The sequence below is a fragment of the Apus apus genome, chromosome 3 (genome assembly GCF_020740795.1).
Source record: "Apus apus isolate bApuApu2 chromosome 3, bApuApu2.pri.cur, whole genome shotgun sequence".
In the NCBI taxonomy this organism is placed as follows: Eukaryota; Metazoa; Chordata; class Aves; order Apodiformes; family Apodidae; genus Apus; species Apus apus.
In genome coordinates this window covers 33,013,715-33,038,734 of record NC_067284.1, presented here as the reverse complement: position 1 = coordinate 33,038,734, position 25,020 = coordinate 33,013,715, and the positions used below count along the sequence as shown (strand labels likewise).

General features: G+C 46.5%; 1 protein-coding gene across 3 annotated transcripts in view; it reads right to left on the bottom strand.

The window, feature by feature from the left end:
- HPCAL1 (hippocalcin like 1) overlaps positions 1-7,773 on the bottom strand; it is a 63,364-nt gene extending 55,591 nt beyond the window's left edge. The window contains exon 1 of one of the 3 annotated variants that reach the window (XM_051615495.1): positions 7,665-7,773. The gene's annotated coding sequence lies outside the window, so the exon portion shown is untranslated. Of the gene's footprint in view, positions 1-7,554; positions 7,645-7,664 lie in introns of those variants that run through there. The other 2 variants (XM_051615497.1, XM_051615496.1) reach the window with 2 other exon arrangements.
- Positions 7,774-25,020: the final 17,247 nt, after the last annotated feature.

Sequence of the window (25,020 nt, the reverse complement as noted above, 5' to 3'; positions counted from 1 at the left end):
ATGCTGTCACAAGCAGAGGTGGCAGCAGTGACCAGCCCTGAGGGGCTCAGCCTGCAGCATGGCTCTACCCCAGCACCCTCAGATCTTACCAGGCACAAAACAGCAAGTGTGCTCACACGGAAAGCAGGATGCACATTATACCCCTTTTGAAACTTAAAAGCCACTGACAGTTCATCTTTCTGTCTAATGACTGTTACAGCAGGAGGCATGCTTGTTATAAGCCCCTCAGCAGGCATTTATATTCAATAGTCAGCCCAGCCTTTTCCAACAGTACAGCTCAAGAATATTAAAACTTTCCCAAAAATGTTTTTGCAATGCTTTCATGAAACTGAGCAAGCAACGCAGAGCATTTTTGTTCTAATCATGCCTCCCCACCGAGCATAAAAAGCCATCAAGCCCATTAACGAGGCATACAATACCCCAGCACCAGCCATGGCCACCAAGCATCTGAAAACAAAGCTTAGCACCAAGATGCAGCTAACTCAAAATGTCACAAAACAAATGGGACTAGCCAACACCTAGTTGTGAAGCTCCTGTTCCGCAAAAGACAACTGCTATGCCAACAGCCAAGGAAGAAAATCCTTGAATGTGTCCTGCATCATGCTAGAGCTCTGGAAACAGCCAGCAAGGGCACCTTCACTTCCAACCCTTGCCTTCTGAATTACACCTCTAAAACAAGCCCTCAGTAAATTCACTTGTTTCTGGTGCTACCGGTTCATAACATCTTGCCATGTGTAGGGGACTTCTGGAAAGCTGCAGCACACACCTTGCAAACAGCCTGCTGACAGTGCTTGTCGGGGGTGATGAAAGCATGGGCAAGCACCAGATCTGAGAGAGGAGAAATCGCAGTCAGTGTGGCTGAGAAGCTCAAATATGGCAAAACCTGTGTGCAGCAATTCTGTCAGAAAAAAGACTCCCTCCTGCTCTGAAGTATCCAGCAGCACCTTGGCAGGCACTGACTATGGGATTTTCTCAGGCAAAGACTCCTCTGCTCCTCCCGGCTGTCAGGGAGATGTTGCTGGAGTCCCAAATTCCTTCTCCTGCAACTGCCTGCTGCTTTGGAGGGCTGTTCGTAATCTGAGCAGGATGAGAGAGACCTGCTCCTTTACAAAGTGCCACCAGGGTCACAAATCTTCCCATGGGGACAAGCCTGGCTGGGCAAGTCAGCCTGTAGATTCAGGACATCCTCAAGGAGATGGGAGAGGAGAGCTAGAAGATGAATTAAAAATGAAGGGTGGTCTTCCTTCACTTTGCGTATTGCCTGAGAAAAACACAGCTCTAGTAACAGAGCTTTAGGGCCAGATTTAGGAATGAATGCCATTTTAAGAAGCATGACACAAGCAGAACAGAAAGTTGTGACTGCACTCTACAGAGTTCATTCTCATTTGCTTTCAGACTATTACCACAGCTCCAATTACCCTCAGCTGGAATGAAATCAAATTTCCATTTAAAAAAAAAAAAAAAAAAAAAAGGTTGATACATGTTCTAAAAAAGCCCCTGACTGGTGCAGGCAGAGCTGCTGCTCCTGGATCAAGTGTGGCACAGCCCCCCGAGGCTCTCACTGTGCTCCCCAGGAGGACAGGCATGCATGCAGTGACCAAACTCCTGCTCCGACACCCTGAGAAGGGGCCACAGCCATTGCCAAGGTTACAACACCCAGAGAAACTGTCCAGGCAACAAGTTACCAAGGAAGCCACTGAAACAAAAAGGTTTCCCACAAACTACTTCAGTGAGTTTGCTACACATCAAACCTAAGACAAGGGGAATCATTTGCTGTGGGATTTGAGGGACTCAGGCTCCCTACACCGGGGAAAGGCTCAGCCTGCCACCCTCCATGGGACATAAGCATCCAGGCTTCATTGCATAAAGCCAGGAAACAGGTTGGACACAGATACAAGCTTGCTCCCATTTAAATCATTCTGGCTTTCAGAGACTGGTCGCAAAAAAGTGACTGTCAAATACCTGGATTTCTAACTCCTGTTTTATTTTTCCTTCCTTAATAAACCTTTACAGACAGGAGCACCCATTTTCTGGAAATCCCTACAGAATCCCTCTAAAGCAAAGCTGACATCTATGACCTCAAAAGCAATAAACTCAGCTCAGCAAAAATCAAAGTAGTGTCTAATCATGGAAGGCCTTTTATGCTGAGTCTGCTTTCTTCTCCCTTCTCCTCTGTGCAGCACTCCAGCTGTATCAGTACAAGAGCTTTAGCAGGACAGACACCAGGGAGAGGAGACTGAGAGAGGTGACACAAGACACAGGGGTACTGAACACTGGAAAAGAAACTTGAATTGGAAACTGGAAGGAACAGCGGAAGTCCCAGCTTGTTCCAGGATGGTGCTCTGACCACTCTGCAGAAAGGCAGCTGCCTGCCACATCCACCGTGGTGCCAGGCAGCTCCTGCCAGGCCTGTGCTCCCAAGCCTAAGTTCCGAGGTGCTGCCTTCCTTTCAGCTGTGGGGAAGGCGACACCTGGTTTCAAAGAGTCTTTAACACGCTGAACAGATGTTGATCCTAGGCACTTTCCTAAGCACTGCACGGTATGCCTGCTTTCTTTTGAACACACATTTCATAATTAAAGTCAACACTAACAGTTATGCAGCCACGATGACTGCCCTTGTAACACCCACTCCCCTCTCGTGCACTTGCAGCTCATCCTTTGGCCCCAAATTCTTCTCCAAATGAAAGCCTGCTTCACTCTGCCTGGTTGAGTTAAGAAATCCAAAGCAATGTATTTGGAGAAACACTATCTACCTGCTAAAACAAACAAACAAACAAGCTTCCATAACGAAATAAAAGGAAAGGACACCCCACCAATGCTTTGATGGCAGCACTTTGCAGCACAACCGAAAGCAGCGAGCGCTGCTCTCCCCTCGCACCACCCCTCGCACCACCGGGCAAGCTGCCAAGAACAGAGCATCCTGCACACAATGCCCTTTAGAAAGAAAAAAAGAAACCCGGAAAAAAAATCCTACTACCTCCGAGCAAGGAAAAGCATCCCCTCTGCACAGACACGCGAGCCCGTGCGGAGCAGAGGTGAATGAGAAGCAGGGCGAGGAAGGTTTGCAACACGCCCACACTCTGGCTCCAGGCCCCCCCAAGGCATTTCTTTTCCTCCTTCCTCCCACTGCCACCACCCCCGCCTATTCTAAAACGACTTTGCACGAGCCACGTGCCAACTTTTCAGCATCTGCAAGATGTATTTCCTTATCCCATGCCCAAGCTACACCATCCATCACACGTGCTTGTATTTTCACAGAATTACAAGAATTTTGGGTTTGCACACCAGAAGACACACGCGTGCTCCCTCTCCCCAGGGCACCCAGTACGAAATGTTCCTTGCACTTCCACTGGTGGGCAGTACATTCCCCATACTGGCACACTGCATGGCTGGGGAATCAAAAACAAACCCCTTCGCCACTCTGATTAGTCCACCGGTTAATTCATTACGATAAACCCATTGTCCAAAACAAAAACACCATTTAATTGCTAAACCAGCTGCCCAAGCATAGCCGTTGCTCTTGGCAAGCGTGTCAGGATCTCAGTATGTCTCGTTTCCAGAAAGCATCTCTGTAGGTGCCTTTCATCCTTGAAGCCCCCAGGTGTCTCTGCCACCCAAACCCAGTGTTTTCCAACCCAAGTGGATACTGAAAGGGATATTATCAGCTCAGGACACCTCTCTGAATACATTACGGTTGCAGTGACTGAAATACTAGTAATCATCCTTTATTTTCCCCAGTTGTTAAACCTGCATTTATCCAGCTGCACCTTCTTCTCTTTAGGCAGCCTGACCTCCCTTGAAAAGAGAGGGCAGAAAAAGAAAATAGGCTATTTGTAGAAGTCACCAAAAAAACTGGTAGAGGGTCTCAAAGTCTGGTGCATGAACTTGTCCATAACTACAGTTACATCTAAGTTTTCTTGCTCTTTGTTGTTGTTTTTTTCCCCAGCCAGATTTCAAATAGATTGTGTCGCTTGATACAGGCAGTTCCACCACTGGAAAACATGTGGCATGCAAGAGAAGAGAAAGCTGACCAGGTTGCAGCTGACATCTTTTGCATGGAATGCTGCCATTGTGGATTTCCAGTCTCTCAAAGAATATAGATCCCCAGAGAGAACTCCTTACACTACTTGCTGCTTTCTTTGACTTCTAAAAGATACACACCTACAGGGCAAGAAACACTGACATAGTCAAAATACTATTGCCAGCTCTTCCATCCGGGTTATTCAAAGCTATCTACAAACCTACTGTACAAATTATAAGCAGCATTTCTTAATAATAATAAAGGCATATTTCATGGAGTGCAAACCAGAAGAACTGCAATAATTCTTAGATTGTGAGATGGATCCACTCCCCTCTCATCTCCTGCCTTCTAATTCCACGGCAATCAGTGCAGAAGAATGCATAATTCATGCTGCAGTCGATCCTATGGGTCTCCCTGTCATTAAGCAACATAACACTGAACTTCCAGAAAGGTCACATTTCCAGGATGTTCAGCTGAAAAATACTCTCTCCTATCCACTGAAAAGACTCCGGGAGGTAAGGATCTCCTTCATGGAGTATTTGCCCCTATTGTTTAAGGATTCACAATTACTTTGCTACTGCAGCATAACAATAGGCAGAAGATATTTATCTGGGCAAGCCAAGAAAAGCAGAAATCTATGGGTTAATTAGCAGGTTAGCAAAACACAACCGACCTATGATGGCTTTTATATGGCAAAAGGCTGATGAAGAGAAGATAATTATTTGCATTTGTTATACTCACAGGATGGGCAAGGATTATTGGAACAATAGAAATTTCAGGCATTGATTTAAAATATTTTCTTTTCATTAAAAACACAAACGTTTTGCAAGAGCATATCCTTCAACAATCCACGGGTGGGACACCATACAATACAGTAGTACAATCAACATGAGCTATAGATAAGTCACCTCTTGCCAAAGGAAATTTAACTTCGGTTCAAGTTAAGCTCCATGAACATGCTGAAGTTGGACACAAATTATTTTCTAATACAGGCAACGAATGAAGAAACTGATCCCACATACAAACATGATGGGAAGCATCCTAGGAACATGAGGAAAAATACGGGTTTTTTTGAAGTCTGTTTTTCTTGCATTCACTGGAAATCATATTGCATTTGTTACTGACTCTGACCTAAGTCATGCTTGTAGGAAAGACCAGCAATCCTTTGGAAAAGTGTGAGATCCTCTTCCCATGAGAATCAGTGCATCTTGCATATGCAGACCTCATTCCACAAAAGTCTCACATCATTAAAAGCAAGAAAAACAAACACACCGATACAGAATTTTAATTCAGATTGCTCCCTTGGTCTACTAGCATTCTTATCTCACTCACGTCAAAATAATCAACACTCAAAAGAATATGGTCATGCTTGAAAAACATAAAATAAAATCATGTTCCATGAGTATTTTTAATTGCAACCATTTCTAATCACAGACAGCATGTTTTTGGCTTTTGTTGTGTTTGTGTTTTGTTTTGTTTTTTTTTTTCCTGAGACATAATCCAAGTTTAATGTCACTTAGGCTACAAAATAATCCCTACCATTAGCTCCCAACAACTGGCCCATGTCAGAGCCATGCCCAAGAGCTCGGGTGGCAAAACCAGGCACCGCGGAGCCAGCGGAGACACACGCTGCACAAAGCACCGCCTGCCCAGTCCCAGTGACAGCCTCATGCCACAGCTCAGGTTTGCCTACACTTACACCAGCTCCTGCCAGTGCAAGCATCCAGCTGCAGCTGGCAGAACTCTTCTCACCGTTGCAATTCCCTGAACAGACTCAGCTACGCCAACTAAAAAAGCACTTTTTTTTTTTTTTTTGGCCAACAGAGCTGACTCCTCAGCAGAGCTGCTGCCAGCATTGCGACAGCTACTCCACACCGGCACGCGCTTTTCCCCCCTCCGGGTTTCCTACACTTCCAACTCTACACAGAGAAACCCTAATTTAAGGCAAGAAACAAAGAAAAGAAGAAAACAGAGGAGACGAGTGCCCTGCTGGCTGGCCAGCATCTCCCCACATAACCTAAGGGGGCCAATTAGCTGCATTTTCCCCCCAAACCTCACCACACTAGATGAAGTCAAAACACGGGCAGTCGTAAGATCCTTTCCCCTGAATCAACGGGACCCCGATGAGAGCACCAGAGAAGAGTCAAGGCAAGGAAGCGAGGTGGATACATTCAGAGCCGGAGCAGGCTGGCCCCGTGCGGGCTCCTCTCTGGCTCAGCTCCTCGGCTACATCGGGAAGCACCCGATGCTGCTGGTGGGACCCCGTGCAGGACCGTGTTGTCGTGGCAGTGGCTGCTGACAAAACCCCCTGGCCTCTTACCTGAGTTTCATCTCAAGCAAGAAGAGCTTTTGAACCCACGACCACAACAAATGGCTTCTATTGGGAAAACTGCAGAGTATTTTGTGAAGGGAGTAATTGATTCCTCCTTTCCTTGCCCCACAGAGAAAATTTCATCTCCCTACCTGATTTTCACTTGTGAACAGGGATTACAAGTTAATGCTTAGCTCCGGTGCTTGCCTATAAATATTCTCGGGGAAAAACAAACCCTCATGATTTTGTCATAAAAGTGTAAATTACCCAGCTGCGAGTAGGGGACACAGACCCCCTGAACACCCAGCTGTTATACTCAGCAAACCTTTCATTCAAGATGATGTATTACGTGACCTTTTCCCAAACCAAGCAGAAACTTATTTGCATGGAAAATCACTTGTAAACACACTTGCCTTGTTTTATTTCCCATTTCTTGCAATTCTTGGTACCCCGGCATCTACTGCGCACCGGAGCCCGGCACGCCAGTCAGTCCCCCGGCAGCCCGGCACAAACCGAGGCTGGAAGACTCCTTCACTGTCACGACCCCCCAGAAGCAGGTTGTGCCCCTTGCCCAGGGTTCAAGGAACCGGGGTGACCTCGGCCACAGCCATCCAGCCTCCGGCACGGCCGCAAACATCTCCCAGGGGAGGAAGCAGCCAAAAAAAGCCTTTTCACCAGTGGCAAACGCCAGTATTTTTTTTCAGAGGCCGTTTGGAAAGGTGGCAAATAGGAAGTCCGGATCTGGAGGAGTTGACTCAAAGCTCTCCGCAACATTTATGCGGCGGGAACTTCGCCGGGTAAACCATTAACCACCATAAAGCAGAGCTGCGTAACTCCCTTTATCATCAGCCGAGACTCACACTCGCCCTACACACGCTCGCGGGCTGCATGTGTAAATGCACACATACATAGGCTGGGATCTCCATACGTACTCAAACGTACCGAGAGAGAAGGGCACTCACACACACACACCCCGGTGTTTCTCCGAGGGCCGGGGGGGACGCTGCGCTCCCCGCTGCTCGGGGCGAGGCGGGCGCTGCCGGGGCCGGTGCCACCGCCCCGCAGCCCCCGAGGAGGAAGGGGCGACCGCCCCGCTCCACTCCGCGCCCCGCGGGGCTGCCAGAGACGCGCGGAGCGCCCTGCGCCCCGAAATCCCAGCCGGGATCTTCCCAACCCACGACCCCGCAAAATACCCCCCCGTAAAAGCCGCAAAGGCCCCCACCCCAGCTCTCCTCTTCTGCAGTCCCCGCGGAGGGAAGGAGAGCAGCTCGGTTCTCCCGCGGCTCCGCCGAAGTTTCCGCGGGCGGCAGCGGGGCAGCCACAGCCCCTTACCCGGCTGGCGGAGCGGGGTCCCGCGGCGGCCTCGGCAGCGGCGGGGAGGGCTGCGCGGCGGCTTCCTGGGAGCTACAACTCCGCGGCGGCGCCGGGGCGAGCCGCGCGCCTGCGGAGCGGCGGCGAGCGGGGAGGAAAAGAGGAAATGAGCGGGAGGCGCATTGGAGGGAGGGGGAGGAAGGAGCCGTCGCCGAGGGACCGGGGAGAGCGAGGGACGCAGCTCAACTTCCCCGGCGGGGCAGCGGGCGCGGGGGGGGGGGGGGGCGGAGCGCACCGCACGGCTGCTCCGCGGCCGCCCCGCGGCGTGCGCAGCGCCCAAGCCCGCGCAGGGCCGGCCCGCCCGCCGCCGGCGCTCCCGCCCAGCCGGGCCACTTGGTATCGCCCTGCCCGCCTCCCCGGGCCCCCGCTGGCGGGCAGGAAGTGCGGGGCTGGCGGGGCAGCGCGGAGAGAAGGCTCCGCGGGGTTGCGCGACCGCGGGGGATGCGCCCGGCCAGCCGGCGATCGCTGCCGGCCTCACTGGCAACGCGGGAGCGGCCGGAAAAGTTTGGGTTTTTCGTGTTTCTGTTTTTTTTTTTTTCCTCCCTTTCTTTAACCCCAAAGCAAATGTGGGAACGATAGAGCAGGACTCCATCCAACCAGACTGTTGGACTTGATAATCTTTAAGGTGTTTTCCAACCAAAACTGTGATCCGGTGACTCCCGTGGCACCGGCTCCTGCCAGGCCGTGCACGCATCTCCAAGCGCGGCTGGAGGTGGCAAGTTTGCGGTGCGCAGGGGGGCGGTGGCCGGGAGGGAGCCCCGCCGCCTCACGGCACACCCCAGCCCTGCCTGCTGAGCAGGGCGGTGCGGACAAAGCCCCGGGCCACCCGAACTGCCCACCTCCCATCCCGGCCGTGCCACCCACCGGAGCGGCACAGGTGCACCTGGTGACATTCGGTGCGCCTGGGGCCGGGTGTGGTCCCACCCGGCTGGAGGCGGGTGCGTGCGGTGCTGCGCGCGGTGCGGGCTCGCACGCTGTGCCCGCGCACCCCGCCGTCGCAAAATGGAGGGGATTTAAGGATTGATGCTAATCTGCTTCCCGAGGGAGGTAATTGGAAGCATTGCTCAGAAATACGGCCTGCAGCACAGACAAAGAAATTTATCCTCCCGTTAAGGATTTTTTTTTCCTCCCCCAGCTCCTGCCCAGCACGTTTTCAAGTCAAAAATACATAGTGAGTTTAATGTAGTTGCCAGTGTGCCTTACCCGTGGCTTTCATTCTGTCTCCCCTTGTAGGAGACAAAGTGAGCACATGCAGTGCAGTCACGAGATAAGAACTGAATAGAGCTGAAATCACCAGAAAAAAAGATAAAGATTTTAGCAACAAACCTTGGGAGGCAAGGAGGAGTGGGAACAAACAGAGAAATACCATCACCACCAAAGTAGCGGTTTTTCAAAGCTTATCTCTACACTAAGTCCAACAGATATTTATAAGGACAGAGAAAAAACCAAACAACAAAAATCCAAACCAAAACCAAACAAAACCCCAAACCTTTCACATTTACTGCAAAGCTTGAATACATTGAAGCTGAATACATTAATGCAGAGATGAAAATGTTACTCAACAATAACCATTTTCTCAAAGGCCTTTCAGAAACTGTTCAACCCTTTTTAAAAACATAATAACAAAAAATGTCTCCCCAAGGCAAAGAACCAACTTGGAAACTAAAGAACCTGAACAGTTAAAAACTAGGAGCAGCTCCACCAGGAACCTATAATGGAAAACTGTATGCAACCACCATTGCTGCCAACTTCACATACTTGAAGCTGGGTTCTTCTTGCAGGAGATGATTACACGTGAGTAATCCCCTTGATTTCCGCTGGGATGGGGCTGTGGCTCCCATCATGCCTCTCCAGCTGCTCTGGCCAGGGAGGGCGGTGGCACAGGTGACGACACCACCCTCCGCCCAGGAACAGGTGGCAACAGAGCCAGGACCTGCTTGAGGCCTCCTCCACGATTTACAGCTCTCAGGGCTCACGTCTGGCAAGAGGAAGCTGTTTATGGCATTCAGTCTCTCCTTCAATTTTAATGCAGTTGTCACCTGGTGGCCCTGCCCATGGTTTGGGGTGATCCTCAGGTGGGCATCCCTGTGCTGCACTGCACCCTGCTCTGCACAGTGCTCTAACCTTGCTGTCAGGAGCTGCCGATGGTGGGAGACTCCGGGACATTTTATGGTCAGTGCCATACTTACTTAAAGGACTCCTGGCTGCTCCTCTCTTCAAGCCCTCCAGTATTCTGTATATTATCTCATGATAAATTGTGTAAGTACTGAAAACAGTTCTGGATTCAATAATTATTAGGGAACACACAGTAAGAACCAAAAGAGGCATTACTGTAAGTTATACCCAACTTCTTGCTTCAAGAATTGCACCCTTCCAGCTGTGGCTGGATACAAGATGCTGCAATCCAGATGACCAACCAAAGAAACATCACCAAGATTTCAGATGATTTTGAGTCCTTCTGCTAGATAACAAGCCATTTCTGAATTACAAAAATCCCTGGGGAAACAAGGAAGGATGACCTTAGAAAGTCCTCAGCTGCTCACAGAGAATCTGAGTTGAAAAGAAGCTGCGGATTGATTCCTGCAATGAGTTGTGAGGGCTGCTGCTCCTGCTCTGCAGCCTCACAGCTCTTCTCTTGAGAGAACGTGCCTCATGAAGATAGTCAAGCCCTGCACTTACCCAGTAAGGTCCATGAGTAGGCAGTTACCTTCTCATATTATTCACTTGAGTGTATACTTGAACATACTAACATGAGAAATTCATGTCCTGTGAAATACTGTGTTCAATTTTGGACCCCTCTCTACAAGGACGTTGAGGTGCTGGGGCATGTCCAAAGAAGGGCAACAAAGCTGGTGAAGGGGCTGGAGAACAAGTCCTAGGAGGAGAGGCTGAGGGAACTGGGGTTGTTCTGTCTGGAGAAAAGGAGACTTTGTTGCTCTCTAGAGCTATATGAAAGGTCGTAGTGAGGCGGGGCTTGATCTCTTCTCCCAAGTAACAAGTGATAGAACAAGAAGAAACAACCTCAAGTTGTACCAGGGGAAGTTTAGATTGCATATTAGGAATTGTTTTTTCACTGAAGGAACAGACTGCACAGGGAAGTGGTTGAGTCACCATCCCTGGAGGTATTTAAAAGGTGTGTAGATGTGGCACCTAGGGACATGGTTCAGTGGCGGACGTGGCAGTGTGCTAGGTTAATGGTTGGACTCTGCTCTTAAGGGTCTTTTCTAACCTATCCAGGTTAGATTCTGTGATTCTACAAAAGTAAGCATGTTTGCAAGATCTGGCCCAGTGGGTGTATCTGGTTTATTTGAAGTTCTTCTTTTGATGGTGTTATGTTCATTAAGCCCAGTGTAATACTGCTGTGATGACCTAGTGTGGGCCTTCAGAAACTTAAATCCATAGCTGCCCTGGCATCTCACCTTGTGTTTATTTTCTTTCTTTCTGCTTTTCATGCTGTTTCCACACTCAGAAGACATAAACAGAGAGGGATTAAATTAGATTAATCTTGATCATTCCAACTATGCTGAATTTGAAAATACTGTGTGAAATTCCTTCTGCTGTCTGAGCTTTAAACACCTAGGGATTAGAAGGAAACTAAAGTATTTGGGGTGTGTGGCACATTGCTATTCTTTAAATATCTGCCATAATAATGAGAGCTTCATGAAGCTATTGCTAATCTTGAATTATTATCTGCCTTCCTGTGGTTTGGCATGATTAAATCGAGGAAGAGCAATATTTACCTTTTTTGAGCAGTTTGTCAGCTTGACCTGGACAGCCTAGCACAAAAAATACAAAGGAAGAAACTGCTGGCAAGGATTAGGGGTTCAGCCTGCTCTTTTCCTGTTGATCTGCTGATACCTGTCATGGTTGTTGGGATGGAAAATGCCAGTGCTTCAGGAAGGGCTGGTAAGCAGCACTGTCATTGAAGGTGGCTGGTGGGAAGCCTGCCTGGGTCAGATAGGCTTTGATCTGCCTCTTCCAGGAGAGCCAGGACTTGCCTCCACTGCAGACAAAAGCACATCTTCTGGCTTTGAGCTGGGGACATGGTCATCCTGGTCATCCCTATGCTGCACTCCTGGAGGAGGACAGCACTGCTCCAGGGGGAGCTGCTGGCTGGCATTTTTGACTTGGAAAGAGTTCCTGCCTGGCCAGTGCATTTGCAGGACAACCTCATGGGAGTACCTCTCCATCACTGAGCTTCCTCACACCTTAGGTTTGATGGAAGAAAGCAACATTTTGAAAGACTGTAATTGTTTATTTATTTGTCCTGATTTAATCTTGCTTTTGGAAATCCCTCACCAAGGAATCAGTTTAGAGAAATTCGGCACCAATGGAGAAGTTTCAGCTGGTGTTATTTCACTGTGATGAAGCCAAGCTGCATGGTAGGTGCTTGGGGAAATATGAGGGAAAATTGTTTATTGGAACTATTTTCTTGGAAGAGTTTTATCTTCCAGTAATAAAAACCTGCATTCTCATCTACAAAGCCTTCTGTGTGTTTTTCTAGCAGATGCTGGGGCTTGAATCTTTACCTGCATTTCCAACTTGGACATAAGAGGCAAGCAGATTTGGGAAATGCCAGCTACACACACAGCTCTCACCCACAATATGGGCAAGCAGCATCACCCGAACAGGCAGACCCAGTATTTAATGTACTACTAAAACAAATATGCCAAGGGGTTTTGCCAGTCATCTCGATCACAGAAACTGGAGGTGAAAAGAGCAGGGAGATTTTTATACTGCATTTTCCTGCCAAAGCATGATTGTTCCCTGCAGTATTTTTTCGTGTACTTTCCTGGCCTGTTTTGAATGACCTTGAAGGATGGGGAGAGGTGGAATGGGGGGCATCTGCTAATACCCTCTGGAGTCTCTTTGTCTAATTTGAATAATATAATGCAGAGCAAGTGCAAATGGGTGTTCAGGGAATTTTCTTACAACCCAATATTTAATGTAGGTTTTTTGCATGCTTTTTCATCTTCAACCTATTTGCTTTGCCTGACACTGTGCCAGTAATATCAGATAAATGTAAAAAAAAAAAAAGTAACAAAAATAGTGGCAGTACTCCATCATTGCATGATTTCTGCTCTTTCTCTTAGCAGGAGATTGTCTTGGGTGCTTTCTTTCCCTGCGAGGAAAAATGAATAGTAAGAGCTGTGATGATTGGCAGCAAGCCTGAGAACAGCAGATGTGAGCCTGCACAGCTGGACAAAGCAAAAAATGCACTTTGCTACCCACATGTGGGTTAAAGTTGCCCCAGGGATACCTCACTGCCTATGTGGGGAGGGGGATGGAACGGGATCTTAGCATATGAACAGCCAAAGCCATCAGGTACATTTCCATATAGAAGAACACTTGACTGTCCTTTTCAAAGTCAAAGAGAGCAACTATTAAAGCAACATAAAGGAAATTTGGCTGCATGGCTTTTCTCTCTGTTAATTGAATGATGGAGAAGGGAAATAGAAAAAAAAAAAAAAGAAAAAGAAAAGTAGGCCTGACATAGGTGAAGGATTTTTTAATTAAACTGGCACATTTTCATTTCATGTACTGCTGTCTACCAGTTTATTACATGGAAATCTAAAAAGGACCTGATTTTGCCTCCCAGGCTGCAGTTGCTATGCCAGACACTAAAAGTCAGGTGTTTTAGATAAGATTTTAATATTAAAGCTTCTTACACAAAAAGGGGAAAACCCTGCTAAACAGGGAAAATTAAAAAGCCTCATTTCTCTCTGTGGTGCTTTACTCTAGTTTTGCGCTCCAGGGCTTTGGCACAGTGTTTGCTGGGATTTATAATTTTTTTTTAAAGTGTGAGGTAGGGGGTGTTTTAACTAAAACTGGTTTAAAAAATGGAATTTCCTATGCCTCTTAGTCTGCACATGCCTATTTGGAGTTGCATCTACCAAGAACCCAGCTCTCCCATGGGATCTACACCCAAGGATATGCGCTACTGGTGTTGGTTATTATCAGTACAACACTACCAGGGCACAGTAGCAGGGCTGTGGGTGTCCATCCAAGATCCCACGGCATGGGGAGGGCCTCAGCATCCTTGGTGTTGGCATTCCTACCCAGGGTTTGTCCCCACACCACCACCACCACCAGCAGCAGCAGTGTCAAAACACAAAATGCCATGTCTAACTTGTCTGAGCAGAAAATAACAGGGAGTTTTCGAAGTGGATGAGAACCCACACAGCTATTGAAGCCTGTGGTGTCGATGGGATGCAAGGGAGTGAACTCTGGGTTTGTGGTCCAGAATGGCAGATTTATGCTGAGAGAGGTGGGATTGACTAAGAAAGCTCAAGTGTTTCTATGCAGGAGAAAAGCTCGATGCTGTTACTTGTTTCTGAATCACAGTACGAAAATGCAAAAGCCAGTTTCTAATTGTGAAAAATACTTTTGTGTCTAAATCAATGTTTTAGCCTGGCATTAAAAAAGCTTTAAAAAGCAAACCCAAACAAACTATTTTTGTTCAATCAGGGCAATAAAAAAATATGATAGTAAACCTGGCGTTTCCTCACAGCAACTTTCAGTTTTGCTAAGACTACTATTTTCTTTTTTTAATATGACTGAACAAAAGAGGGAAAGAAAGAAACCCAACAGTGCTTTTTAGGATTTTGGAGCCAACAAGATGCTAATTTAGTGCTCCGCCAGCCTGCATGCTCCAGGATGACATGCAGAGTACTGCCAGAGCTGGGGACTCCCCACACAGGCCCTCAGGCTTCTGCTGCCCCAGCACTCTGGGGCTAAGGGGCTTTGCATCATGCTCCACCCATCATCCAGGGCTCAAAACTTCTTGCCAGGACACCCTGGTCCTCATGCTCCTCCCATCAGCATAAATCCACCCTGAAAATACAGCATATTGAGATTCCTTTCAATACTTAAAGGGCGGCTATAAGATGGAGACAGACATTTTAGCAGGGCCTGTTGCAATTGAACAAGAGGTAATGGTTTTAAACTAAAAGAGGGTAGATTTGGGCTAGATATAAGGAAGAAATTTTTTACAATTAGTGTGATGAAATACTGGAACAGGTTGCCTGGAAAGGTGATAGATGACCCTGTAAGTGTTCAAAGCCAGGTTGAACAGGGCTTTGAGCAATCTGATCTGGTTGAAGATGTCCCTGCCCATGCAGGATGGTGGAAACTAGATGATCTTTAGAGGTCCCTTCCAACTCAAACCATTCTGTGATTCTGTGAAGTCAGAGAGGCTGGTAAAGCACCATGTCCCAAGGGATCAAGCACTCCTGCTCAGTACCCAAAGGCGAGGCCATGTGGGTAATTCAGTGCAATTTGGAGGAAGCCAGATTAATTTTGTCAGGGGCCATGGAACCACTCCTGTAGTGCTCCTGTTGATAATTAAGTGAAAGCAAATCACAAGGGAGGACAATAAAAGTATTAATTAACAACACTTTAAATAAGGCAAAGTTAGTAATTTTTAAAAGGTTGGTTTATGCCTGGAGAATATACTCCAATAGGGCAATCACATTGTTGGGCATCTGACAAATGCACACTAATAATTAAATGGGGGTATTGATTATGTGTTTAGTTAATCACCCAATCCTCTGTGCTATTGCAGGAACATCCCAATTCTGCTACCTCGAGCTTTGATTTCAAGGAGTGAAAAATACACTTAATTTCAAGCATGTAGACAACAGCACGTTGCTCACACACTTTCACCTGAAAAATCCACCTAGGTTTCCCACCAGCTGGAGAGCCCAAAATACAATCCTGCAACACCCTGGTAGCCTGCAGGCTGAGCAAAGGGTGCTGACGAGGTCTCTGACCCACCAAGGTCAGCCAGGATGGGCAGCAATGCAAGCTCAGTGCCTGTCCCAGTGGTGAGGAGGAGAGGGGGACAGAAGGACCCTTCAACAGGGTAAGCCTGAGGCAGGGAGCAGCATCCCCCCAGGAGCTTGATGGCCTGCTGGTGCTGCCCACCCACAGCAAAATGTAAAGGACTCCTGCTGAGGTGGGAGGAATTCTCCCAGGGGCAGGTCACTTTCTAGCCCTGCTAAGCATCCTTCCCTACCTTTGCAAAACACACATTTTTTTATAAACTGGCTGGGAGAGGGGCAGCCACTTTGCAACTAAAAGCAATCATGGTTTCCAGAGATGTATAATCACCTTTGGTGACAGCACAAACAATGAGGCAATTTGTTTCAAGCAGAGGAGCTTTTTTCCTCCCTCCAAACAGACAATAATCCAATAAAAGAGCCCACTAGCAGGATCCCAAACATGTGACACCATGTTCTCATCAGCATCCCACTGGTGTTCTGGCAAGGTACCTGATGCTCCCAGCACCCACCAGTGCAGTTGCTTGCAGCTGATCCACCTGACAGTGTTCAAAGGCAAACAGGAGCACAGCTTATTGAAGCCATAGCAGCTCCTCTGTGCTCAGACTGTAATGCAAATACCACAAGATATTTTATATTATCGCATACCAGGTGTCCTGTTTTCTATAAAATGATATCCAGGAAAGTAAGAGAAATGCAGTTACTTTTTGCTGGGAGGATCTAAATTACTTTAATTCTGTCTGATGAGAGACTTTGACATCACTTCACTTGGACAGAGATTAAGAAGGGATAAAGAGCACCCAATGAGTTCCTAAAAAAGATTAGTTCCTAAAAAGTGCTGGACTGGGTCATCTTTTACATAAACTGCTAGACTTTCAGCACTGATTAATTAACACACAGTTTGGCCTCAGCCATGCAGAGAGCACATTTCTGCCTTTGCACATGGCAGCTCCTAAGAGTGACACAACTGCCATCTTGCTTTGGGCTCCTGTTTGGAACAGCAAGTCTTTGGTGGCACATAACATTTAATTTTTTATAACAAAAAGTTAGCTAAACAATTTAAACTAGCAGGACAGAAAGCAAAAAGTAGGGACTCTGGAGCCTTTTGGATCTTCCAGTGTCTTCCTCTCCTGGCTGTTCTTCTTTACAGTTTTACTTCATCTTGGCAAGGCATTTTTCCACTGGAAAAAAAAGTCGTTTCTTCTGAGCCATCTCTGCAGGAAATCTCCCATTCTAGTGGGTCGTCTCCGCCAGGCACTGGTGGGTGCTGGCAGCCATTGCCTTCCCCAAAGCAGGTCCTGTCTCCCAGTGGTGATGTTGAAATAATAATACAGACATCCTATTAATAGTCAAACTGCAGACAATTCCAGATGTGGAATTTGGTTTCTGAAATTACAAACCCGACCAAGCCTGAACCAGTACAATTCAGCTCTTTCCTCTGACTCATAACTGTTTTTACAGGGAAGTTTTCAGCAAAATTTCTTCAGCAGTTCCTGTGTTGTTGCCTGACTCATATTGAAACACCAAAATCATTATTAAAATGAAATAATAGTAAATGCAGTGTGAATACTTGGTATTTACCAGTTTTAAATGCATAGAAATCATATATTACTATGGAGCATGCTTTGTCCAGGAATTAAATACTGTATTACTTACAAAAGCAAAAAAAAAACTGTCATATTGGGCACAGAGGAAGTCAAGCACTTAAGAAACAACAATTTTGAAATGCAAGGCAAATTTGTTCTTCAATAAGCATTAATTAATTGTCCTGACACGTGTAATGTTTGTGTTCAGCATCCCACCTGCTTTCTGTCTGAAGCCCCCGTCCACACCAGCAGGGAAGGGGATGCTCAGTGTGAAGGATGAGGTGTTCAGATGTCCCAGGGATGGGCAGTGGTACAAAGTACATGGCTGTGAGCAGCACTTCCCAATCATGTGAGCAGAAATGCATGCAGGCATGGGGGCAGAGGTGCACCCACAGCCCCTCAGCAGTGTAAACTGATGGGAGAGGGCTGGTTAGTCAGGCTGGTTATCAGGTCACTGCGGCCTCCATCCCTGAGGAAAGATCGCAATCTTATTGTGGTTTGCTTCTGTTACAGGGTGATGTGCTGCAGGAGGGCTGGTGTGTGTCATGCAGCCATCAGTCCATTGCCCTCCCCATGGGATTGCAGCACAGAAGCAGCATCCCCTTTGCCTGATGCAAAGCTGTGCATGGGGGAACCTGGCCCCCACCCACAGCAGAAACCCTGATAGCCCTCCCTGGGTTTTACAATGCCATAAATCACAGGGGGCTGTGAAGGTAGAGACGGTGAGTTTGGGGAGAAAAAATGCTGCAATAAAATTTCCTTGCTTTTAAAATTAAAACTTAGATTATTGCTACAGAAAAAGGACTGAAAAAAATCCCCCAAGTCTGGGAGCTTGTATTTACCTCCTCACCAGCTTTGCAGATACTTAATTTGAATGTTGCTTCATCTCCTGTATCCCTCATGTATCATTGCTGATTAAAGTACACACTCCACTCTTACCCAAATGAGGATGTGGGAGGCAGAAGAGGCTCAGTCTCATTTTCCATGGCTGTATTGCCTCTGCAGAGCCAACCCCAGGGAAACCAGGGTCCTGCTCAGAGCCCACCAGCTTCAGTGCAGACCCTTCCCTTTGCCACTGCTCAATGAGATGGAAACCCCTGGGGTGTGTGTGGCAGCCTTCAGGGGAAGGGCTCACTGAAAGAAGTGACCATGGCCAGATGGGACAAGCCTGGTGACCCCTCTGTTCCCAGCCAAGGAAACCAGAGGAGATGTGCTGGCAGCAGACCCATAGGTCTGTGCTTTGGTGCCTCTATGCTCTCCAAACATGCCTCCTAACTTCTAACTCAAGTGAAGTTCAAACAAAACTCCCCCAGCCCACACCCCAAAGAGACACCTTTCTGACACGTCCCCAGAATCTGGCCATCCCCGACCCCACATCCACTTGCTCCCATCCAGCAAAATGAGATTGCTGGCTTCTCCCCAGCTTCTGGTTCCAGGCTAGAAGCCTGTCTCCTTCAGCCTCCCCACTGCACCCCTGCTCCACTTCACTCCCATCCCAGCTACAACGTGGGGATGTTTTGGCAGTGCCCAGTTCTGCAGCCACACAGGTCCTCATGCTCATTGCAGCCCCTCCTGCCCCAGGATGCTACAGGTGGCATCAACCTGTATTGGCAGTAGGAAGACTTCAAAGCCTATGAACGCCAGGGAGAGAATACAGACAGTATTAGGCTCAGAGATTATCTGTGCCTCAAAAGATTCAAGGAGATGGTTTCCAAGAAGGAAACGCTGAACGCAGCATGTTTAACATTTGGCCAAAGTCATTCCCTCGTCCCTGTCTGAACACACTCCACTCTTATATGAGCTAAATGCATCCATGTCCATAAAAGCGAGGGAAAAGAGCTGCTCAGAACTTGCACAGCTCTGAATAATTAAATCCCAGCACTATAAAAAGCTGCAAGAGAATGAAATTTAGAAAAATCTAGTTTTAGGATAATTATAGTACAAATCAGGAGAGCATGTGGACCCAAGACAGATGCATTAGTAGGACAACCGAGCACAGTGGGTCAAATTTATACTCAACAGAACTGCACAGTCTTCTACAGAGCCCTCCCGGGATGGATTCAGCCCAGGAAGAGAAAGCAAACCTTGCAGTCAGATTGATGGACTGAGTAGAAATCTAAAATAGCACCTCTTGGTATAGAAAGCATAAAAGAAAGGAGCGACATTTTTTCAAGTTAGCATTCATGCCCCAGGTGTAAACAGAGAGTGATGTTTTCTGCAATATTTTGTTATAATGCTAGTTTAACCTACTTCCACCTATCGTGCCTCCACTATCACATCCACTGTATTATGATTAGATCTATAAAATCCCAGTTTGTTTGCAGATCTTACCACATCTGGGATTTTTTCAAAACTCTCCATATGCTGGAATTCACATGTTGCTTGTGAATGCAGACCTTCAATTTTGTAACCAGTTACATGTTCTATGATCTCTGACCTTCCCCTGAGCTTATGTAGATATATGGAATGGAATATCTCTGGCCAATTTTGCTGTCTGTCTAACTCAGTCTCCTATGGGGGGGTCACAGATCTCCCCGTAGTGTCTGAGCTGACAGAGTGAAGGTGTGACCTTGAAGCCCAGCAGTTAGAAAAACATTCCACCATTATCAGTCTTACTTGGAACACTCTGCTACTAGTTAAAAGAAAGCTTACTGAAGGAAAAAAGAAATCAGTAAAAGGAAAATTTCCTTCATCATGGCTCAAACCAGGACATTACACTTCTAGCTGGTATTTTTTCATGGCAGGTTTGAAAACATTAACCCTGAGCCCTGAGTCACCAGCAAGCAAACACAGATGTTTTCTTCCAGTTTCCCAATTTTTGTGCCAGTCATTACAATGACCAGCTTAAGATGTGAATCCTTGGGACTACTCATTTAACTTGCCATTCTCAGGTAGGAGAATGTGGGACTTCTGTAGTTTAGGTACTAACACATATAGTCAGGTTGTATATATTTGGCATGCTTTAATCAAATACTGGAGGAACCAACATTGGGTAATTGGTTTATGGCTGGCATCATGCAACCCCACTGCCCTCAGCATCTCAGTGGGCTCTCCAAGGCTCCACACAGGGCTTCCCAGGACAGACTCAGTATGTTGCTTTCCGGTAAAAGAGCAAACCCACAGAGAGACAGAAGTTTTTGCCTTTTTTCTTTCAATGACAGCAACAGATCACCTGAGAATTCAGTTTTCTGCTAGCTGGAATTGGCAGGCAGCTCACAGACTAATTAACAAGGGCATTAGTACTGCTCCAGAAGAGCTGTTTTAATGTCCAATTCTCTGTTTCAGCATTATTCTTGGTATCACAGGACCAGACACTTGCCATTGTACCTCTCAGACAGACACATGCAGGATGTCAGAGGGGTCTGTCCTGTGTCAGCTCATGTTTCCATGAGCTCCCTGTAATGACATTATTCATCCCCAGCATGAAGTTATTTGGTACAGTCATAGCATGCTATCATACGGTGCTCTTTTCATAGTGGGGAGCCACGATTAAGCCATAGGCTTAATTTACTAAGGGCTTTGGCATCCTTCAAAACAAAAGGTTCTCCTACTAGCTCATGCCATTCCTTGACCTTAACATGTGCATAAGAGGAGGGTGGATTATAAGCAGATATACTCTCTTTCATTTCTAGTCGCAGGAGCTGTTTGACACTGCGCAAAGCAACTGGAGAGACAAAGCAAGGATTACTGTAGCACTCAAAAATGCAACCAGCTCTGCTGTGGGGTTCTTGCTGCAAGGGGAACAAAAGGCTATCTCTATGAGATTCAGGTCTTTAGGGCTCTTAAACTCTTAAGTGGGTTGCAGGGAAAGCATCACATATTTCCCACGTGGCAAAAACATTAGGGTCAGTTGAAGAGAAGAGTGTCTGGCAAGGGCACAGATGATGAAGAAATGGAGAATATGCTTATTAGCTTACAGATAAGGCAAAGCATGTGGGAGATGTGGGCTCATTGGAGGGCAAGATGACAATTCAAAGCAATGCTGACAAGTTGGGGAAAAGGTCTGGGAAAAAAGAAGCAGTTCTGTAGAGATGTATGTGAGGTAGACAGGAACAATCAGCTGTGCAAACACAGGCTGGGTTCAGCTACAGCAGCTCTGCAAAAAAAATAAAAAAAGGTCTGAGAGGGTGGTTGTGGATTGCGGAGTGAACATGAATCAACAATGCTATGTTGCTGTGGAGAAAACAGATGTTCTAGGATAGATAAAGGAGGAGCAGAGGCCATACAATAGGAAATTACCTTCCCACACCAGCCAGAGGGATGCACCATGGCTTGAGGAGTGGCACTTGCAGACAGCCCAGCTGCCAAGCAGGGAGATGGAAAACACCCCAGGAGCAGAGGCTGAATGAATTAGGGTTTAGCCCTAATATGTGAAGCCTGAAGAGAAACAAACTTTCAGCTATGTAAAATCTTGTCTTAAATGGAGGGGGATGTCTGCACTGAACAGGAGCAATGAGCTTATTAAATTAAAGCACGTAAGAGTCAGAGCATGCATGGGGAAAAAAATTGTACAGGTAAGGGCAACAAACCACTGGTTTGGACTGCTGGGGGGGATTGAAATTTCCATCATCCTATGAGCAGGTCAGACAAGTGGTGGTTAGAAATGCTAAAGTGGTACATCCTACCTTGAGGCTGGATAAAAGATTAAATGGACCTTTGTGAATCTTTCTAGCCCTGTTTTCCTGTTATTTATCACAGGACTTGCAGCTGTAGTTTCCCACATTTCCAGGGTTTAAAAATGCAGCTCTAGTGGCCAATACCACAGTGGAGATCTTGGGAGAAAGTGGAAGCACTCTTGTCCAAACCCAGTGACACCTCATCCCTTTTGGAGCAAGCCCCCCATGAAGTCACGAGCAAGACATGCTCTGGTCTCCTTGAGAGCTGAGAAAGTAATGCCCAAAGTTTTTATCTCCATTTTTTTTTGTAAGAAATGATTCACAAATTGAGATTCATATGGCTTTTCAGACCCTCAGAAGCTATAATGAATATGTGGGCTCACTTTTAGTTCCTTCATTTGCTAGTTTTGGGGGAAGCATCAGTGCCTTCTGCTGCCTAATAGCATGGTAGGTGACAGAGAAGGACAAAGCCAGACTCTTCACAGAGGCTTATCACAAGAGAACAAGGGACAGCAGACACAAATGCAGCAAGCTAAATGCTGGTTAGAAACGAGGAGGCAATTTTCATCATAAGGGTGGGTGGTCAAGCACTGGAAAAAACTGCCCAGGTAATCTGTGGTACCTCCATCCTGAAGTGGGGAACTCAATAGGATGAGACCCTGGGGAAACTCACCTGACTTTGAAGATGGTCATACAGAAATTAAGACCCCAGAAGATCCTTCTGTGATGCCAGTGGAGGTAAGCCAGAAGTTTCCTAGGTGACAACAGAATTTCTCATACTTCTTCATATCTAGAACATAGTTTTCCCCTGGATTTGAGTTGGCAACAAATAGCATGTGTTCCCATACTGCCCCAGTCCTACCCAGTGCCACCAACCACCTGACCCAGACCTTGCTTCTGGGTCTGTTCCACACCCCATCCCAACCCTCAGCTCATCTTTCTGGCTGGGCTCTGGAGGCTGGCTGATCAGTACAAACATCTCATTCACCTGCTGTGTTTCTTTTCAACCGAGTGTAAACGAGGTACATACACCAATGTTCTTTAAAAAAAAATAAAATCAATAAAAATACAAACACACACCCTTTATTTCATTGCTGTGCCACTGCAGCATGGGAGAAGACAATTTATGCTAACTCCTCTCCCTTTCTCATAGTGTTTGTTGGTTTTCCACCAAATTTCCACAAAATGTCAGCCAGAGAAGACACACTGTAGCAGTAATGAGCATAATTGGTACAATCTCAAAAAGCACTTTACAAAGACTGCAAAGCACTCGCCCTATCTGAGAAAAAAAGTTTAAACCATCAAGACTAGCATGTTACTCAGAACACAATGAGCACCTTTAAGCCTTGAGGGCAATCAGTCCTCCCCAGTCTCACAAATGTTTTTACATAGGCTTTACTCACAACTGCACCGAGCAGTATTTGCGGTCACCAGAAAGGGCAGAAGCTCTTTTGACTTTCAGATTCAGGGTAATAGGGCAGAACAGGGCTATTGGGAGATGACTGTCTTGTAACCAAGCCAATTTAGCACAGCTCTCCAAACCCTGTGCTGATACAACCATGACATTATATGTAAGGAAACTATCTTGTCTTCTTGCAACAGTTTTCTGCCTATTAGCTAGACAATAAATTTTAGGAGCGTCCTGTTTCTTTGCATGGAGGTCAAATATCTAAAGCCAAGATAACATTTAAAAACAGCACAGAAACTTCTTGGTTAAAACATTAAATATATGAACCTACCTTTCCATCTACCAGTATCAAGGGATATTCAGAGGTGACAGGGCTTTCATCCCCTCCATGGTGTGGCTCTCCTGATAAGAGGGGTATTTAATGGTAGGTGGTGCTAAAAGAGCCTTTCTGGGTGCTTGCATAGTGGAAGGATGGAGGAGACAATCGATCTGCTTGAATTTAAAAATACAGATTTATGAAGAATAATTGCCTTCTGACTTGGCAGAGAATGTGTACTGCCTTGAAGGGTTTCACAGCTGTGCCCTGTTCTTGTGGAGTTAACTGAGCTTAGGAAAAAAACATTTTATCTGTTCTTCCTTCCTTAATTCAACGTAGCTGAGAATCTCCCCAGATATTTCTGTTTGAATTGCAGCAGACTTTCCATTTCAGTGTGTTGGCAGTGAATATCTGTCACACTGATGGCATTTGCTAAATGGAAAGTATCACTGACACTTAACAACAGAAAGCAGCATATACATCATCCAAATGGCTGACTCTGAGTATTGCGGGAAAAGCAAAATGAACCACCTTTTTCTCTAACTACGGATGCAGGTTGGCTCAAGCAGCATGAGTTCTGCAGCCAGATTCCCAGATTTTGTACCATTCCTGTGATAGATTGACAGCTCTGGCATTTAGCTTCATTTAAAGCTATGCCACAATTAAGTACTAAAGAAATAGATCAGGCAGCAGAACTACTCATGTTCGTAACAAGCTCCCGAACTTCATCCATTGTTTCCTGCAACTCTGTAAAGATGCCTATCACCTTTTAAAAAGACTTATTTTATTTTTTTATTTCATATTTGTACAGTACTTGAACACAGCTGAAAACTCCCTGTATAATCTTCTTCCCAGGGAGGAGGAGGAGACAAAATCGCCTGCAGGAGCTCCTGAACAGTGACCACAGAATTATATGAGTAATACCAAAAAAACATGAGCCAAAAAGAAGAGAGAAAAGTAAATTTCAGCTCCAAACCAATGGTTTATTATCTTCTCTTTTTTTCTTCTGGATACACAATGCTGCTGCAATAGGCCTATATTATGTTGATGGTATCAGCACTGAAACTAGTATTTATAGAAATACAATGCAGCCACCACCAGAACCGGTTCACAAACCCTCTCAGACATTACCTACCTGCCCTGACTCAGACTCTGAAGCTCATAATTGACCTTCTTGTACTTACACGAAGAATGCGAGTAGAATTATAGAATCATATACCTAAGGCTAATCCACCATTGACAGAAAAAGCTGTTCCATGAAAACTGTATTTCTGGGAAAGTGCATGAGCCCTAAATTCTTTGCAAATTAAGCCCACTGAAGTCATGTCTCAAGGCTAGTTTCTTTTATGCAAACATTTGCCAAGCAAGAAAAAGCCTGTTGTGACACACACAATGTCTGTCAAGCTCTGCTGGACCTAGAGGGACCCAGACCTTGTCCAAGTCCCTGTTAGGACCCAGGTTCCCTTCAGTCCATGGAAAGGAAACCCTGAGCTTGGTCCCAGCATGGGGACCGAGGCAGCAGGGGACAGGACCACAGACCTGTTACTCATTTTAGAGTCAAAGTGCAGATGAAGCAGCACTCACTATGAAGTTCATGCTGATGTATGGTT